Source organism: Marmota monax, unplaced genomic scaffold (assembly GCF_021218885.2).
Source record: "Marmota monax isolate L192 unplaced genomic scaffold, Marmota_monax_Labrador192_F-V1.1 WCK01_AAM20220418_F8-fsc00018, whole genome shotgun sequence".
Taxonomy (NCBI): Eukaryota; Metazoa; Chordata; class Mammalia; order Rodentia; family Sciuridae; genus Marmota; species Marmota monax.
Window position 1 is genome coordinate 15,509,431 of NW_026692201.1, and position 20,662 is coordinate 15,530,092.

Sequence of the window (20,662 nt, forward strand, 5' to 3'; positions counted from 1 at the left end):
AATGAAATATAAGGCAGTCCAAATTACCTCTTACCAATAATGATTTGGTATTAATATGTTGCTTCACAGGAAACAACTGTGTTTAAGACCCATATTAAAATAAAAAATTACTTCCTATATATATAATATAAACCTCAATTGATTTGAGGATTAGTTAATTATCTAGCTGGGTTCCTGAGGCAAACTTTTGAGAATTGCCATGTAAGAAAAGAGGGGGAACGTTTTGAGTTCTGCAGAAAAGCAAGAAGATGGATAATGTAAAATGTTTTGTAATACAATTTTATATTTATATTCCAAAAACTATATCCTATTTTATGAATGCTAAACTTTTCTAATCATTGACAGTCACACTATGAAGGATTCATAAGAAAAGGATTAATATTTACTGAATGTGAGAATGTGCTGCGTAATAGGTGATCCACACACATCTCTCACCCTCTTGGCTCCTTTCTCAAAAATCTTCTGGCTACCTGCTCCATTCTCTTGAGAATATCACTTAAATCTTTTTAAAAAAAATCTAAAATATGATAAATGCTACATTAGTGAAATTACCATTTATTTCTCATATTATCAATAAACTGAGCTTTTTAAGCACTAAGAATTAGAAAATCTTTTAATAGGCTTTAGATTACATGTAGGTATGAAAGTGTGACTACTATCAATAAATGTCTTCAAAACCTGCTCTGGTCAATTATAATTTTTATTAAATAATTAACACAAGAAAAATTCTAATGATTAAGCTCTTAATTTGGAGAAAAGAGAGTGCTACAAACTGAATGTTTGAGTCCTTCCCAAATTCATATGTTGAAATCCTCTCCTCTACTGGGAAAGTGTTAAAAAAACATGGAATATGATGAGGCCATGAAGGTAGAGCACTCGTAAATGTGATTGTGCCTTTATGAAAGAGACACCAGAGAACTCCCTCAGTCTTTGTGCCATGTGAGGACACAGCAAGAAGTGAGGTGTTCCTTTTTCTGCCCATGGGTACTGCCAAGAAAGCATCATTAAAGTCTCTCTTCCTACCTACTTGGCTAATGGCTCCCAGCACCTGCTGTCATGTCTACATCAGAGTCCCCTAAAGAACCCAAACAGGTACGGAAGTTATTCATTGGGGGCTGAGCTTTGAAACAACTGATGAGAGTCTGAGAAGTCATTCTGAGCAATGGGGAACACTCACGGACTGTGTGGTAATGAAGACTCAAACACCAAGCTCTCCTGGGACTTTGGTTTGTCATGTCTGCCACTGTGGAGGCAGTGGATGCAGCCATGAATGCAAGACTACATAAGGTGGATGGAAGAGTTGTGGAACCAAAGAGAGCTGTCTTAAGAGAGAATGCTCAAAGACAAAGGGGCCTACTAAACTGTGAAAAAGATTTTTGTTGGGCATTAAAGAAAACCCTGAAGAACACTACCTCTGAAATTATTTTGAACAATACAGGAAAATTGAAATTATTGAAATCATGACTGACCAAGGCAGTGGAAAGAAGAGGGGCTTTGCTTTTGTAAGTTTTGATGACCATGACTCTGTAGATAAGACTTTCATTCAGAAATACCATACTGTGAATGGCCACAATTATGAAGTGAGAAAAGTGTTGTCAAAGCTAGAGATGGCTAGTACTTCATCTAGCCAAAGAGGTCAAGGTGGTTTTGTGCTGGGAGCCATTAGCCAAGTAGGTATGACAATTTCCTTGCCAGCGTACCCCATGTTGCAGTGACATTGAATGTAGGTGACCTTGCTCAAGGACCAAGGCGGATTAGGGCGTTCCCGGTTTAGGTTCCAGGTTTAAGGTTTAAGATTATTCCTGCTGGGAATAGGGCGTATCCTGCTGCCTGAGTTCCCCTTGAGTTCTCACGGGATTCAGACAGTATATTTTGGAGATAGAAGCCCAGTGGAGGTGAATTTGGGCAGAGAGGTGGATTTGGGAAGAGAACGTGGATTTCCCCAGAACGTGATTGTAGACGGCTGGTGTGAGTTCGGGAATAAAGAGTTGCTGTTTGAATCTACAAGCTGTGTGGTGGCTCGTGATTGTGTGCCCAGCCAGACTGCGGCATTTGTGCCCAGCCAGACTGCGGCAGTTTTGGAAACTTTGGTGGTGGTCTTGGAAATGGTTTTGGTGGAAATGACAATTTTGGTCATGGAGGAAACTTTAGTGGTCGTGGTGGCTTTGGTGGTAGCCCGTAGTGGTGGTGGATATGGTAGCAGCAGGGATGGCTACAATGGATTTGGTAATGATGGAAGCAATTTTGGAGGTGGTGGGAGCTACAATAATTTTGGCAATTACAACAACCAATCATGAAATTTTGGACCTATGAAGGGTGGAAAGTTTGGAGGCAGAATCTCTGGACCTTTTGATGGTGGAGGTCAATATTTTGTCAAACCACAAAACCAAGGTGGCTATGGTAGTTCCCACAGCAGCAATAGCTATGGCAGTGGCAGAAGATTTTAATACTACCAGGAAACAAAGCTTAGCAGGAAAGTAGAACCAGAGAAGTGACAGGGAAGTTTACAACAGATTTGTGAACTCAGCCAAGCACAGTAGTGGCAGGGCCTAGCTGCTACAAAGAAGACATGATTTAAACAATACTCATATGTATGGGCAAAAAACTTGAGGACTATATTTGTGACTAATTGTATGACAGGATAACAGGTTGTTTTAGTTTCTGTTCTGTGGAAATTGTAAAGCATTCCAATAAAGTGTTTTAATGTAGACTTTTTTTTTTGCACCCATGCTGTTGATTGCTAAATGTAATAGTCTGATCATGACACTGAATAAATGTGCCTTTTTAAAAATGTGCTGTGTAAAGTTAGTCTACGCTGAAGCCATCTTTGTAAAAGATGGTGTGAAGATAGAATTTATTCAGGATGATGCCAGGTTCAGAAACCTCGGTGCAACTGTGACTTTCTGAAGTTCACTACTGAAAGGGTCACCCAAGCACACCTGTAGAATTATTTAGTTATAAAAATGATTGTTGGTACATCCTATACAATATCTGCATTGAATAATGGAATCTGATAAGTAATAAATGGGACTAAAGCTTGTGTATCATCCATTATCATGTGTAATCAATAAACAATTTAATTCTCTTGAACAGAATGAAAACCATAAAAAAAGAAGGTGGTTTTCCATAAACCAGGAAGCAGGCACTCAGCAGACACTGAACTAAATGGTACTTTGATCTGATTCCATAACTTTAAGAAATAGGTATTTGTTATCTGTAAGCCATGCCATCCACTCTGTGGTAGCTTCTTATAGCAGCTGAAACAGACTAAGACAGAGTTGGTTGGGTTAAGGAAAAATTATCTAAAGAATAAGACCAGAAACTGCATCTGCGAGAAGACACAGGGGAAATAAACATATAGGTGCAGGCAATGGTTCCCTCAGTAGGACTTCTATAGCTCAATAATACCCCAAATCAATAAATGGGCTGGCATCAAACTAAAATGCTTCTGCACAGAAAAGGAAGTAATAGCATAAAGAGAGAGCTGACAGAATGGAAGAAAAATCTTTGCCAGCTACTCTTCCACAGATGATTAACATCCAGAATATATAAAGAACTGGGAAAAACTTACCACCAAAAAAAAATGACAACAAAGAACTCAATCAATAAATGGGCAAGTAAACTAAACAGACTTTTCAAGAGAAAAAGTACAAATGGCAAACAAATACATGAGAAAATTTTCAACATTGTTAGCCATCAGAGAAGTACAAATAAAATCACACTGAGCTTTCCTCTTGCTCCAGTTAGAATGCCAATCATCAAGAATTCAAATAACAATAAATGCTGGCAAGTATGTGGTGTGGAGGGGGGACACTTAATACACTGTTGGTAGGAATATAAATTAGTATAGCCACTATGGAAGTCAGTATGGAGCTTCCTCAAAAGACTAGGAATGGAATCACCATATGCTCCAGCTATAGCATTCCACAGTATTTATTCAAAAGAAAGTTTTAGCATATGGCAGCAATACATACATACTCATGTTTGTAGCAGCAAAACTCACAATAGTCAAGTTATTGAACCAGCCTAGGTGTCTGTCAACAGATTAATGAATAAAAGAAAATATGTCATATGTACACAATGGGGTTTTATTCAGCCTCAAAGAAGAACAAAATTATTTCATTTGCTGGAATATGGATAGAACTGGAAAACATCATAACTTCCCTGTTTATTAGTTGGAAGACATTTTTTATTTGTATGATATAAATTTAAGTCCCAGTGGAAAATGGCATGTAGAGAACACACAAAATAAAACAGTCTTTAAGGGATGGGTCATGGAGGCAGGGTGACTGACAACAAAAAAATAAGAATGAGAAAGGATATCGTGAGACTGGAGCAAAACCAAGAGAACATATGATGTCAAAAAATGAGGGGGAGAGAGTATTTTAAGACAAGTATTTTAAGACAAAGTATTTTAAGACAAATTTTTCTAATTTGGAATTAGAAAATTCCAAATTTCTAATGGAATTGAGCTACATCAAATTCCATTAGAAATTTGAAATTAGGAAAACCAAAGGGCTTCGTAAATTTTAGACCTGTTTTCCTTTCAATTTCTACTCAATTCCTAGGTGATCTCATCTTTTTTGTTTGTTTGTTTGTTTCAATGCCTTCTTCTAAATTATGCCTTCTTCTAAACTTACATATAACCACTCCTGTCCTCTCCTCTAATCTCTTGACTTGAACAGCCAACTCCTTATTCGACATCTACATTTGGATACTTAGCATGCATCTTGAGTTCAACATGTAAAGTTTGGGCTCTTGTTTTTCATGCCTAATCCCACACCTGCTTCTTCCCTGGTTTCCCTATCTTAGTCAATGACACAATCATTCACTCAATTTCTCTAGTCAAAACCTTGGAAATACTATGATTCCTCTCTCATCAGCAAGTTCTCTCAAGATTCTGTCAGTTCCTCCCATTTCCATTCCCATTGTTCCTTCTCTAACCCTATCCACTATCTTCTCCACATGGATCATTATATCAGTCTCCTAACTAGTTTCTTTGATTTTATTATTTCCCTGCCATCTATTCTCTATACAATAGTCATCCTAATGTTTCTAACATGTAAGTTAGATGATGCCCCACCCTTATCCAAATTCATTTAGATGTGTTCCATTACCCAAAGAATAGAATCTAAAGTCCTGAGCCTCCAGTCTGGACTAAATGGTATCAATATATCCATCCATTGTATCTCTATCACTATGTACAAAACAAACAAAAAACACTTAACAAAATTCATAAAAATGAGCAAAATTAGAGAAAGCTAGAGAAAAGAAAGCAGGCTGGTTAGAGACCTGAAGATTTGAAGAATGACCCGGCTGTGAATCTCTTAGGCTTTATTTCATTTTTTGTCCTGTGTATCCAAGAATGGGCTCTGGAAAGAGGCCAAAACCAAAACACCAACAAGCACATGCGCATGTGCACACATACACACACAATCTCCTCAAAAAGATCCACTCTCTGTAGCCAAAGGTTAGAGGAAAAGGAAGTCTATCTAGCAGGACATAAACATTTTGACCACAATGTCTCTGTGTGAAAACCACACACATGCACCTTCTCCTCATTACTAGATGCTGCATCCTGAGACTGTTGGTAGTGCCTTGTCTTCTATCTCTGCTGTACAATATTGAAATGACGTTTCTCCTTCATCCAACTAGAAGAAGAAGCTACAGAATCCTGAGAAGACATCTGAGAAGCCCATCCATGTAACTCCAGAAACAACACAGCAAAGTGTTTGCAAATTAAGTGTTCTGTTTTGAAACACTAGAATTAGCTTGGTCTCTGGGAACCACACATATAGAGCAGCTCTGAATAACACTGCAAAGATTTCGAAAACTATATTGACATTTGAACCACAACCCACAAATGCAGTCTAGGATACGCATTCTTAATATAAACAGGCTAAATCCCTCATAAAATAAAATATTGAAATAGGAATCAGAACCTCATACCTAGTATTATAATGTTGAAAATACAATATAAAATTATTAATTATGGGTAAAAATAAATATCTCAACTTGAATAAGAAAAGGAAAATTAAAACACATCTATGCTGAGAAGACACAGAAATGGGAATTATCTGTCAAGTTTGAAGCAGTCTGCGGGTGTAGCTCAGCGGTAGAGTGCTTGCTTAGCATGTGCAAGTCCCTGGGTTCAGTCCCCAGCACTGCAAAAAAAAAAGTGTCAAGCAGCTACTGTAAAGTGTTTCAATAAGAAATCATAAACTGGGCTGAGGTTGTGGCTCAGTGATAGACCACTCACCTGGCATGTGTGAAGCACTGGGTTCCATCCTCAGCACCACATAAAAATAAATAAATAAAGGCACTGTGTCCACCTACAACTTAAAATAAAATAAAATAAAGAAAATGAAATCATAAACTGCAGGGTGCAGTGGTGCACATATATAATCTCAGTGGCCAGCTTCAGCAACTGAGCTTAGTCCCTAAGCAACTCAGTGAGACCCTATCTCTAAATAAAATTTTTTAAAAAGGGCTGAAGATGTGGCATAGTAGTTAAGAGCAGAAAAGAGATGACAGAGTTAAAAATCAGTGCATTTGAAGATATATTGGTAAAAACTATCCAATCTGAACTATAGAAAATATAGATTAAAATAAAATGAACAGAGCACAGAGACCCACAGAAAAATAATAAAAAGATGTAATATTTATATCTTCTAAGTTCTAGAAGGAAAGAGAGAGAGAGAGAGTACAGAAGAGAGCAGGACTTTTAAAAATTTATAGATAATGGCTAAAAACTTTCCAAATTTGTCCAAAGACATAAACCTACAGATTCAAGAAAGTAAGCAAAGTCCTAACACAATGAACTCAGGGAAATCCAGGTCCAAGTACATCATGCTTAAATTTTTGAAAACTAAATACTTAGAAGAATTCTTGAAAGCAGTTAGAGAAAGATGATATATTGCTTATAGTCAGCAAATTATTGGACTGACAAAGGATTTCACACCAGAAACTATGAAGTTCAGAAGAAAGTGGTACAACATTTATTACACGAGGAAAGAAAAAAAAAATCAATCCAGAACTCTATATCAATCAAATCTTTCTTCAGAAATGAATATGTAATAAAAAGATATTCTCAGAATGAATCCAAGAATTTTTCACTGGCATACCTGTTCCAAAATAATGACTAAAGAAAAAAATTTTAAACAGAAAGGGGATGACAGAAGGGAAATCCAAAGCCCTTATAAAGGTATGGTCATTTGGTACCTGGTGCCTAACCCTCATCTTCTTGTATCTTTTCTTAGTGCACTCAGACAAGCCAGTTTCCTTGCCAGTCTTCCAACTCAACAAGCATGTTCTTTCTCCATGCCTTTCAATTTTTTTCCTCCCAGAAAGCTCTTACCCATGTTCTGTGAGACTACCTTTCTTTATTTCCTGTGTAAACCTCACCTCTTTAGGTGGGACTTTTCGGAGCACTATATCTACAATAGCATTTCCATTACTCTCTATTTTCCAATTCAGCTTTATTTTTTATTTATAACACTTATTACTTGACATTATGCACCTATTTATATTCTGTCTCTTCAGTGGAATTAGCACTTTGTCTTCTTTTTTCATGAATATATCTCCAGCAACTGAAATAATATTTAGCACATAGGAGATCTCAAATCTTATATCACTGGAGATGTCTGAGAAACATTTTCCCTCTTGATAACAATTGACAAACAGGAGAACTTGTGTCTGTTTCTGGTGGCATTGGATAATAGCACAGTGTTAAATAAATATTTTTTCAATGATGAATTAATAAAAGTAAAATGTAAATTTGATTGCCTGTTTTCATGGGGGAAAGGATATAGAGAAAAATATGAGAAATAAAAATATAGCAGAAAACAGAGTCCAACCTAAGAAATATTAAGGATGAAGGAAATTTCGGAGAATGTTAGTCAAAAGATACAAATTTTCAGCTTTAAGATCAATAAGACTAGAAACCTACTGTACAACATAGATGTGCAGGAAATGTGTTGAGAGTATATCTTAAGTAATCTTGCCACAAAATGTACTCATCATCACTATGAATGTTAGTCTGATTGTGGTAATCATTTTATAATGTGTGTGTGTATTATACATGTATTATTAGATCACCTTGTACCACTTGAATGCAAACCATTTTTTTCATTTATACCTCAATCAAATGGAAAAATATTGAGACAATAAGAAATAGGAAAAATAAAATATGGAAATTGAAAATAGAAAATAAAGATCCAACATAATAAAACTAAGGTGCTTCTAAGGAAGGAAACACAATATTTGAAATAGAATAAAGAACCAAAACCTGAACAAAAGATTATCTATAGGAAAAAATTGTTAAATTTAAAAAGAGAAGTCTGGGGCTGGGGATGTGGCTCAAGCGGTAGCGCACTCTCCTGGCATGCGTGCGGCCCGGGTTGGATCCTCAGCACCACATACAAACAAAGGTGTTGTGTCCGCCAAAAACTAAGAAATAAATATTAAAATTCTCTCTCTCTCTCTCTCTCTCTCTCTCTCTCTCTCTTAAAAAAAAAAAACAGAAGTGTGACCATGCAAATAAAATGGATTTGTGGTATTCAGAAGAAATCAATTAATACACAACAAGATCAGGAGAAATATCAGAAGAAATTTACTTAAATGTAGGCAAAAAGAAAAATTCCTACAAGCCTTCAGAAAGGAAAAGAGTTACTTAACAATAAATGATCAATTTGGTCTCAGAGTTTTCATTGTCCGTGTGTTGTATTTTTCCCCCATTAATATCCAGAAGCCAGTGAAGCAACATCTATATATTTTGAGGCAAAACATCTATGATCCATGAATATTGTATTCAATGGTATTATCTTTTCATGTGTGAAACACAAAGATATTCTTTTTTTTTTAAATATTTATTAGTATTTATTTTTTAGTATTCGGCGGACACAACATCTTTGTTTGTATGTGGTGCTGAGGATCGAACCCGGGCCGCACGCATGCCAGGCAAGCACGCTACCGCTTGAGCCACATCCCCAGCCCACAAAGATATTCTTGAAATGAAATTAAAATTTCTGTATTTCTCTAAAAATTTACCTGAAATTGTTCTCTAGATGATTAAAAATTGTATCAAACAAAGATCTCAATAACTATAAATATATATGTAAGACATTTTTTGTTGTAAACCAACTGCCATTTTCTTCTTGCCAACAAAAACTCTGATATAAATCAACCTAGATCATTCACCAGTTACAGGGGATAATTTATGTGGGTTGAGTCAATCATGATAATACCATCCCCATTTGCCAGACATGAGCCGAAATCTAGACAATGAAATGCAAGGAGTATATACTAGGGATTTCTGAGAATATTTTACTTTTTGATAAAAATTGACAAAAGGAAAACTTCCTGCTTCTAGTGGCAGTGGGTGATGGCATGATACCTGGAACTACAGCCACTGTATTACAACCAATGAAGGCATAAGGTCTGATACAAAAAAGAATATATGCCTGAAATAAGAACACAAAGACTCTTGATTATATCATATCACTGTGTCAGTGAGTGAAGCAGCTCTGAACTCTAATGCTGGGTTGCTTTTTCTATGAGAGCAAATTTCTTATCATTTAAGTCTCTTTAGTTGCAGATTATTGTCATTTACAGCTGAAATTACCCTAACTGATGCAAGATTTTGGCTTTATTTTTCCTCCTAAAAATCTTTCTGAAGAAAATTGATATATGTAGAAAAATTTATTTATGAAAGTGTTTGCTATTGTATTATCACAATTACTTACAATAGTGGAAAACAAAACATATGAATACAAGAGAATATCCAAGTGGTTTTGCAGCCATTAAATTTATGCTCTGAACTATCTTAACATGGGATGTCATAATGTTAACTAAAATTAAAATGCAAAATATTTTAAAATCCGTTTATAGTGGGAAATATACTAAAATGTAGTCTTTGTAGATGTGTAATAGTATTATAAATTTTTTTGTTTTTTATGCTTTTTTCAATTAACATAATTACCTATAATGATATATATGGTTTTTATAAAAATAAGCTAAAAACGTTTTCAAGATTATAATTTTGAAGCTTATATGGAAACACTTCAGAAATATTTCAGCAATATTAGCAACTAAAAAGTATAGATTTTTACTAACAATTCTTGAAGATACTTATTCATCTCCATGGGCTGGGGACATAGCTCAGTTGGTAGAATTCTTGCCTCACATGCACAAGGTCCTGGATTCAATCCCCAGCACCACACACACACACACACACACACACAAAATAAAAAAATAAATAAAATAACTTATTCATCTCCATGGTAATCTATACACCAAAATAACCACACCCTTTTGTGTTAAAGTAAGATTATATGTTTACGTATATATCTAATATTGCTTACATTGAACATGGATAAAACATAAAGCTGAATCTGTCTTTTCCCCTCAACAAAATGAATCACTTTCATCTACAAGCATTATTCTTTCTTTACTTCTATTATACAATTAGTATATGCTAATTACAATGCAACTAAAATCAGAAACAATGAAATATATTCTAATATCCTATTCGATTAAAAAGTAAATTGTCAAGTGAAAGAATCCAATCTGAAAAGGTTATATGCTTTGTCATTCCATTCATAACACATTATGCAAAAGCCAAAATATAGAAATAATACATAATGTATAGAAATAATACATACTTGTCAGAGATTTCGGCCCAAAGGGGAGAGTTTATTAAGAACAGGGAATGTTTTAGGAGGTGGTGATACTATTGCAATGATGAATCCATGATATTACACAATGTCAAAACCTATAGAACATTACAGAACCAAAAATGGACATTAATATATGCAAACATTTTTAAAAATCATTTGGAAGGAATGCAGAGTGTGGCAAAATAATCTAACTATATTACAAATGCAAGAAACAACCTCACTGAAAGGAATGGGAGAAAAGGTGTTGACCTAAGTTACTTAGAAATGGAATCTATCAGACCAAAGGCAAAGGAATTGAACACAAATACTGCACTCTACTTGGTAAAGTGGTACAGATATTATACGCACATACTGGAATTGAAAAATTAAATAAATGGATGACAAATAGGAGAAGGCACATTTCTCACATTGGGATAGGAGATTACAGATAAGCAAAGGGAAATGGCTAAAATGATCTTTGTAGCAATGGATCAAAACTGAAGACATTAGTAGGACTTTCTGTTAGGTTAATACAGATACTGATGGAAACATACAAAAATTTATAAATATGTGGAAATATAGAGGTTAACATACACACATATATTGTCTTACATTTTTAGCTAAGAAAGCCTAGAAGCAATGACATTTCAGTAACAATAAGCACAACTGGTCCCTAAATTTTGGTTTCCAATACCATTTTCCAATAAAAGAATCTCAGCTCCTTGGAGGAATGTTTGAATCTAGAACTCAGGCAGAAAAAAAGATGATCCTAGATCATCAGGGAGTGCTGATAATTACACTATGTTACATACAATACATACATACACCCACCCCCCCACACACACACACAGATGAGGTATGTCAAGGGAAACAGAAGACAAGTGAAAGAGCCACCATGGCCAAAGCTGGAACATTTGAGCAACAAAATAAAGTACAACAAATAAAGTTCTATTGAATTATGTTTCTCTCATTTACTAAAATACTATCAAAATGTTCTATCTATTCATTTATTCAGTAATTTCCAATAATATATTTACACAAATGTTTATATATTTACAATATGCATACATTTAGATTATGTATAAATTATTGAAATTATAGAAAAAAATGAAAAATGGGAAATATAAACAATTCTCCCATGCAGAAAAATTCCAAATTATTTATGTAGATACTCCAACTACAAAGACACGGAGCATAATTTCCCACCCTCTACGTGTGAGATGCACTTTGTCACTATCTTTCAAATGGAACAATATGGAAAGAAAAGAAAAAGCTTAACTTTACAGTGAAGAAACCTGATGAACACTACCCCAGCCAGGTGATTGAGGTTAAAGTCCACAATGATAGATCACATTGATAGTATGCATCCTTGATATAACATAATGAGAAAGCCTTTGTGATCATTCTTTTTTTTATGAGCTCAGAGCTCACATACATACTGTGTTATTGATTTTTTTAAAGTGGTGCTGAGGATTGAACCCAGTGCCTCACACATGCGAGACAAGCTCTCTACCATTGAGCCACAATCCTAGCCCCTGTGATAATTCTTCCCAAATCCATAACTATAATCTAATGATAAGAAAAATAACAAAACAATCCCAATCAAGAAATATGCTACAAGATGCCTAATAAATACATTTCAAAACTGTGGAGTTCCTCAAACAAACAAACAAGTCTAAAAAATTGTTACAGCTAAGGAAAGCCTAAGAAAACAGAATGTAATGTGGTATCCTGAATGGGAGCCTGTATTCCGGTAAGAACTTAGAGAAGCTGATCAACTATGGACTTTAGCTAATAATAATGTGTCACTATTGGTTTATTAATTTTGATGAATGCATCATACTAATAGTACAATATATTACATACGGTAATAGTCTAAAATATTAATAATAAGGGAAACTGTGGAGTCTATGGAAACTCTCTGTACTACCTTCACCATTTTTATGTAAAGCTGTAACTATTCTAAAAATCTGACGTTTATTGTTTTTAAGTGATTAGTAATTTCAGCCAAATGTTTTTTCCCTGAGACTGGCAGATGGTATTGTTAGAAAACTCCTGAACTCAGAGTTAATACCAAAGTTTTCTGTCAAGAAATCTATTTGGCATAAAGGACACTCAACCATAGATTCTGATTGTGCCACAGAGCAACCACCTGGCTTTGGGACCTGGCTCAGAATCCTCAGTTTTACAATGAAGAGCTGAATCAATCATCGATGAGGTGTAGCTCTTTAAAATTCTAGCATTTTTTAATAAAGCTAAATTCAAATTCTGTTTGAACCACTTCCTGCCTTGTTTCTCAAAAAGTCTTTTGACCTCCGCTGATCTCAGTTTTAAAATAATAAGACTAAAATAAAGCATCTTTGCGTACGTTTCCAGATCTAAAAATCCTCACCAAGCATGTTTTCCTAATATGGCTTTCAACTTCAAGTTTACTCTACCAAACAGAATCACTTCCTAAAACTACCATTTTATTTTAGGCCATAATTTTGACTGAAAGTTTCAGTAGGACAAAGACTAATTCTGTTTTGCTCATAGAAGTTCCTAGGGCTGAGGATAGAATTTGAAAGTTAAAAGGCACTGAATAAGTACTTGTGCAATGAAAACTGAATGCTTAATTTTCAAATTCATACTTGAAATAAAGAGAAAACAAGACTACAGCTCTCCAAACAAAAACACCCAGAATGAAAGGACTAAGATGGTTTATCCATCAAAGAAAAGAGCCCTTATAATAGTAACAATATCATCTGCTGAAAAATCAATCATTCTGAAAACTAGCTCTTTACAAAGCAGGGCTACTAATAGAGCTATTAATTCCTTATCACTTTTTCATGAAGGCAGAGCAATTAAGAGAGAAAACATTCAGAAGAAAAATACAATCTACAGAGCCCTAGCCCTATTCATAAACACTATCAGTTATTTCTGCACAAACTTTACTAGAGGAACACAAAAGAATAAAGTAATATTTTCCATGAGAAAAATATGGACTGAAGGAAGATATCTGATGTATAGTTTAATTGATTTGAGGGCAAACATACTGGTAGTGGAACTGATGCATGACGTTTGAAGTAAAGAGAAGGAGTATTATAAAGAGAGTAGGGAAGAAAGAAAACTTTCAGTTTTGCTACAAATATTTTCACTGAATCTATTTTAGATTTTGGCTTCTAACAGCATTCTTGAAGTGTAAGCCTTGACCTGATCTCTTGCATCAGAATGGCAAGGGGTGACTGAGAAAAATATATATATACCTGAAGTCCACCACTGACCTACTGAATCAGAATCAAAAAGGAAGAGGCCCAGAATCTGAATTCTTAATAAGCTACCCAGGTGATTCTTACTCACAGTACTTGAGAACAATTACTTCAGAGTTGTAATGATCTCTCTAGGGAAAGAAAGTTCTTTTTACACCAGACATATATCTATCTCAGATGTTTGGGATATGATTCAGTGTCCTGGGAGAAATGAATAGCCAAATACCTTCTGTAATATTGTTAGCATAGAAAATAAAATTATAATAGAAAAGATTAATTTGAGGTTAATTTAAGTTCACAGAGATAAAGGAGGGCATTTTAACTGTAAAAGATGGGTCCTATTTGAATGAGTGGATCCTCCTTGGGGAGGAGGTGTGCCCTTGAGGACTATATCTTGTCCCTGGCCCTCTTTCCCTGCTTCCTGGCTATTATAAGCTGAGTAGCTTTCCTCTGACCCACCCTTTTTCCATGATATTCTGCCTCACCTAGGCCCAAATCAATGATCTACTGGACCATGAACTGAGATCTCTGAGTCTGTGAGCCAAAATAATTCTTTCCTCCTTAAGTTGTTCATGTCAGGTATTTCAGTCACAGTGAGGAAAAACTGACTAATACAACAATTATGATAAAATATTTAATAAGCCTGAAAAAAAGGAGGGTATTTTATTTCTAGCTCACAGTGAAACTTACCACTATGGCAAAGAAAAAGTAATTTTCCAAGATCTGGCACATAAGCCTTAAAATATTTAGTCCTAGTTTCAATGAAATTAAACCACAAGCTTGACTTGAATTCATTCATTCTTTCATTGTGACTGAACAAATATTATATCTTAAGTGGTTTAATTTGAGTGGTTAAATGATTTAATTTGAGGATACAGAGTTAGAATGAGAAAGAAGTGAAATTAGGTTGGTGCGTGTGTGCACACGCTCCCACGCATACCTATGAAGACAAACTTTCTAGAGAAAGATCAACTTGCTCTTTGATTTAGTTTCACCTTAAATATCACTTAGCAAGTAATGATATTATCACAAATGGCACTTAGGACTCATGGAAACATTTAATTCATACAAACTTATTCATTGTTGGGTTGGAAATATAGGTATGTAACTTTGATTGAATTCAACACTTCTAAGTGAGTAGGTAAATTAAGTAGAGGCTGAAATTCCTGGAAAAGGAATTTTGACCAAAGAATAAATTTTTCCCCTAGTTCTTGGATGTTGAAAGGCAATATTGGAATTATTATAATTACAGTAATTCAAGAAAGGAGTCTAATTGATGCCTTTAAGCTTGGGTGGTGATACCACATAAAACTGCTTCATACAATGGAAACACAATAATAGGTGCAAACAATATGCAAATATAAGCCATAGAAAGCAAACCTTTGGAATCAAGTTTACTTGCTCTTTGCAGAAATTCTTGTATTGTTATAAAAAAATCAAACACTGAAAGACAGATAATAAAGTTTTAATAAAATAGTTCAGTAGTACTGAATTTGTTAATAGAATTTTAGAAGTTCAACTTGACTTTTCTAAAAATTGTGCTTTTGTATTGAGATCCTAGTATTTTTCATTCCTGGTTATGCTAGTGTACCTGTTCAAGAAAGAGAGTTTACATCATCTGTTATTGATGGAAGTTGAAAGAACCACAATAATTTTGAAGGGTAGTTTTGTTGGGCCCCTCAAATTTTCAAATACGCATGCCCTTTGTTGCCACAGTTCTACTTTTAAACATTGATCTTTCATAATTAATTTGCATACATGCAAAATGTTAGGTGTGTAAAAATGTTATGCATTGCAACATTATTTTTAACACTGAAGAACTAGAAATAACTTATATTCACATCAGTAGGAAACCTATTAAATATATAATGGAGCTGGGCACTAATGGGTACAGATGTCTATTATTTTCATTAATTTATTCTCTACTCTTGTTTGGATGTCAAACATTTTGTAATGCAAATAATCTTTAAAATCTTAATCTAAAAAATTTATTAATAAAAAAATAATAAATTATGATACAGTAGTTCTGTGGAATTCCATGCCACCCTAAGAGAATGTATAAACCATGTACATTCACCTGAAATTATAATAATGATACAATGTCAAGCAAATTATAGAAGATGTACAGTGATTTATTCATGTAAACCTTGTATGTGGGAAGAAGAGGAGTGGGAATAAAAAATATCAGCAAGATATATACCAAAGTGTTTATGGTGGCTATACTGGGTTTGGGATTGGAGGGTGTGAGAGCAGACTAGTAGGATTTCAACTTTTTATTCTATAGACTTTTCCTTACTTCTGTTTTGTATCTTTTTTATAAATTAAAAGGAGGGAAAATAGTGGATTCTGGGAATTTGTCAATGTACATTTGCCCTAAAACAAATTAGTTTCATTTGCTGAGAAGAAACTTTTTAGTTTGAGTCCATCCCATTTATTGATTCTTGACTTTAATTCTTGCACAAAAGGAGTCTTATTAAGAAAGTTGGGGCCTAATTCCACATGATGGAGATTAGGGACTACTTTTTCTTCTATTAGATGAAGGGTCTCTGGTTTTATATCTAAGTCCTTGATCCATTTTGAGTTGAGTTGTGCATGGTGAGAGATAGGGGTTTAATTTCATTTTGTTACATATGGATTTCCAGTTTTCCCAGCACCAAAGAAACAATATGTGAAGTATAAATAGAGAGCCTACATCTTGGGAGCAAATATTTATCCCTCACACATTAGAAAGAGCACTAATCTCTAGGGTATATAAAGAACTCAAAAAGCTAAGCAGCAAAAAACAAAACAAACAAAAAACCCCACAAATAACCCATCAATAAATGGGCCAAGGACATGAACAGACATTTCTCAGAAGATGATATACAATCAGTCAACAAATATATGAGAAAATGTTCATCATTGCTAGCAATTATAGAAACGCAAATCAAAACTACTCTAAGATTTTACCTCACTCCAGTCAGAATGGCAGCTATTATGAAGACAAACAGCAATAAGTGGGGAGGATGTGGGGGAAAAGGCACACTCATACATTGCTGGTGGGACTGCAAATTGGTGCAGCCAATATGGAAAGCAGTATGGAGATTTCTGGAAAATTGCGAATGGAACCACCATTTGACCTAGCTATCCCTCTCCTCGGTCTATACCCAAAGGACTTAACAACAGCATACTACAGGGACACAGTCATATCAATGTTTAATAGCAGCACAATTCACAATAGCTAAACTGTGGAACCAAACTAGATGCTCTTCAATAGATGAATGGATAAAAAAAAATGTGGCATATATATGCAATGGAATATTACTCAGTATTGAAAGGGAAAAAATCATGGTATTTGCAGATAAATAGATGGAGTTAGAGAAGATAATTCTAAGTGAAGTTAGCCAATCCCAAAAAACCAAATGCCGAATGTTTTCTCTGATGTAAGGAGGCTGATTAATAGTGAGATAGGGAGAGGGAGCGTGGGAGAAATAGACAAACTCTAGATAGGGCAGAGAGGTTGGAGGGGAAAGGAAGGGGCATGGGGTTAGAAATGATGGTGGAATGTGATGGTCATTATTATCTAAAGTACATGTATGAAGACACGAATTGGTGTGAATATACTTTATATACAACAGAAATATGAAAAATTGTGTTCTGTATGTGTAATAAGAATTGTAATGCATTCTGCTGTCATACATAAATTTAAAAATTAATTTAAAAAATTAGTTTCAGAGAACTTAGAATAAAAATAATTTCAATAAAATAATAATTTGTAAACTACGATGTATACTATTGTAAACTGATAGGACATGTGAAAAAAGTTTGATATGGATTAAACATTATTCATTTATAACTTATTTTGTTATGGTTATAGCATTGTTGTGGTAAAATTATATACATTGAATTTCTAAGTGTTGTTAACAAAACTAATGAATCAATCACTTAAAAGCACCCATTATCTATAAATTATACTTAAATGTAAATTTTATTTCAATCGAACACAATGGACACTGGACAAGAAACTGCAGTAAGAAGCAAGAAAATACTTAAGCATTTTCAGATAAAAGTAATTTCAGATTAAAAAAGTATAACTTTCGAGATAGGTGGTCTTTCCATACATCCTCCAGGTAATAGTTTTAACTGGCATTTTACTGTGAGAGATCTCTTCCGTGATAGCATCATGTAGGATAATTCTTTTCATACATCTATCTCTTCCTTTCCAGAATCTGATACATAGAAATGCTTAATACTTCATTAAATTGATTTTTCTCTGCTCCTGTAATTTGAACTTTTCTTTGCGGGGGGTGGGGGGGCGGCAGGAGATTGAACTCAAGGGCACTTGACCACTGAGCCACATCCCCATGCCTTTTTTGTATTTTATTTAGAGACAGGGTCTCACTGAGTTGCTTAGCGCCACTGTGCCTGGTATAAGTTGAATTTTATATCCTCTTTTGACATGAACTCTTCTTAAAGGATGTTTGATCCCAACTTCTTTAATATTTCATTGTAAGTTAAGACTGGATCTTGACCTAAAAGCTTTAAATTCTGAACTCCAAAATTACATTTTCATAGTTCAGTTACAAATTTGGTTAACACAGGGTGAAGGACGTCATGCCATATAGTGCTGTTGCATTGCTCTCTATTCTTGGCCACACTTACCTTCCTCCTCTCTTACATATAACAAGCTCTTTTACCCCCACTTCACTTGTTCTCCCTTGCACCCACATCTCTAAACTTTCTAAGCAAAATCATCAACCAATTTAAAGTAGCTCCCATCTCATCTCTCTTTTTACCTCACCCTGTCTTACTATCTTCAAAGCCTTTATTGATTACCTGAAATCATTTTGTTTGTTTATCAGGTACCTTTCATATTGACTAACTCCTTTTTACCCCTGATTACATGAAAATTCTATAACATCAGGAGCCTTTCCTATATGGCTTAGTTTTGAATTCTCTATGCCTAGAATAGTACAGTACTCACAGAAGGCATAAAAATATTTGAAAATGCATATATATCAAATAGCAAGCACATGTCAACATTAAATCCCTTCCTTGGTTCCTTCAATTATTCCTATCATGATAGATTCCACAGGATACATCTGCTAGAAACACTGCATTAACAATCAGAACACAGCATACATTTAATCAGCTTCCTAATTTAGAAAACTGGTATACACTATCCTCTTACTTTAGAAGGTTATCATGAGAATAAAATAAAGACAACAAATTCTTGATGGTACATGGATGCAGGAGCCTCCTCAGTTGGCTCATTCACTGAAAAACTGAATGACTTCAATGTATACCCAAAATAGATACCAACTATGACTTCAAACTACGTGGCTTTGTGGGATTTGGGGAAGGTGGTTGGTAAAACTTTTTAAAAAATGTGCTGTGTATCAAGAAACATAAGATAAAATAAGTGATTAACTTTCCTTAATACATAACCTCTTGTATATACATGTGGCTTAATAAGCAGTATAGGCATGGAGAAAAGCTGTAGCTCTCCTCAATCAGAAAAATGAAGTCATTTGTAAATAGTAAATCAAGAATGCACACCAAAACTGCTTGGATAATTCTACTTCCAAGTGTAAAAACCATATCATCTACACCATTGACTGAGTATTTACCAACACAGAAAACAATGAATTTTGAACCAAGTCAATATGATTTGCTTTTTAAAATAATTAAATTTTGCAGGGCCCAGTGGCACACTGTAATCCCAATGGCTTGGGAGGCTGAGGCAGGAGAATGGCAAGTTCAAAGCCAGCCTCAGCAAAAGCGAGTCGCTAAGCAACTCAGTGAGACCCTGTCTCTAAATAAAATACAAAATAGGACCAGGAATGTGGCTCAGTGAGAGTTCAATCCCGGTTACCCCTCGCCACCCCTGTGCAGCAAAAAAATAACTGATTAATTAAAATACCTAAATTTCTTGAATAATTTAAATGAAAGTTTTGATCAAAGATAATAAATTAGAGTTTGATACTATTTATTTGTACTACATAGGCAAATGTGTGACATTGTAGCTTAAAAAAAGTCGGAAAAACATTCTGATCTTGTATGTCTAATGTCCCATCAAATCCAGTGGCAAATAGGATGGTATGCAGAGGATAATGGCAGACAAAATTAGAGTTGATTTGGCATCATATGCCCTGGACAAGAAGAATGACAAAAATAGCATATCCTGGCAGTGTCTAATAGAAAAAAATTAACGTCCATGCTATGAATGCTCCACAGCCAAAATGGAGTAGTCCATTTTAATTTTCAGAGGAATTTGGTGAACAAATGACTAGATATCCACCAAACCTTGGTACTAATGAAAAATACAGTGCATTCTGAGAAAATCAATATATAGTTTGCCTGAAGGTTTCCCAAAGGAAACATTCAGTTATTGAGGTTTAAAATACGTTAGCCCCAGAATAATAAAATTCTTGAATTGCAGGCGTTTGCAAGAACAGCAAAGGGGTTAAAGACATTTTATATTTTATCAAAGCTCTAAAACTGCTGTGCAGAGTTTTTATGCATTTCATATTTTTCCTTGCTGCTTCTTCATGCAAAAGCCTTCACCAATTCCTCAGAGCATTACTTTACTGTTTAGACCATCTTAATTTGCTCTTCAAATAAAATATCCTCAGTCCCACTTCTACCTGTCTTCTGCAGGTTCACAGGGTCACAGACAATTGGGATGGGGGAATCAGGACCCTATCTTGAGGAACAGATATTTGTCACAATATATCAATATTGTTTTTGTTTTTAGTTTGGAAATTAAGTACTTTTTCG

At 34.8% G+C, this 20,662-nt stretch overlaps 1 pseudogene; it reads left to right on the forward strand.

Moving 5' to 3' along the window:
- The first annotated feature begins 1,056 nt into the window (after positions 1–1,056).
- LOC124080516 (heterogeneous nuclear ribonucleoprotein A1-like) lies at positions 1,057–2,447 on the forward strand (annotated as a pseudogene).
- Positions 2,448–20,662: the final 18,215 nt, after the last annotated feature.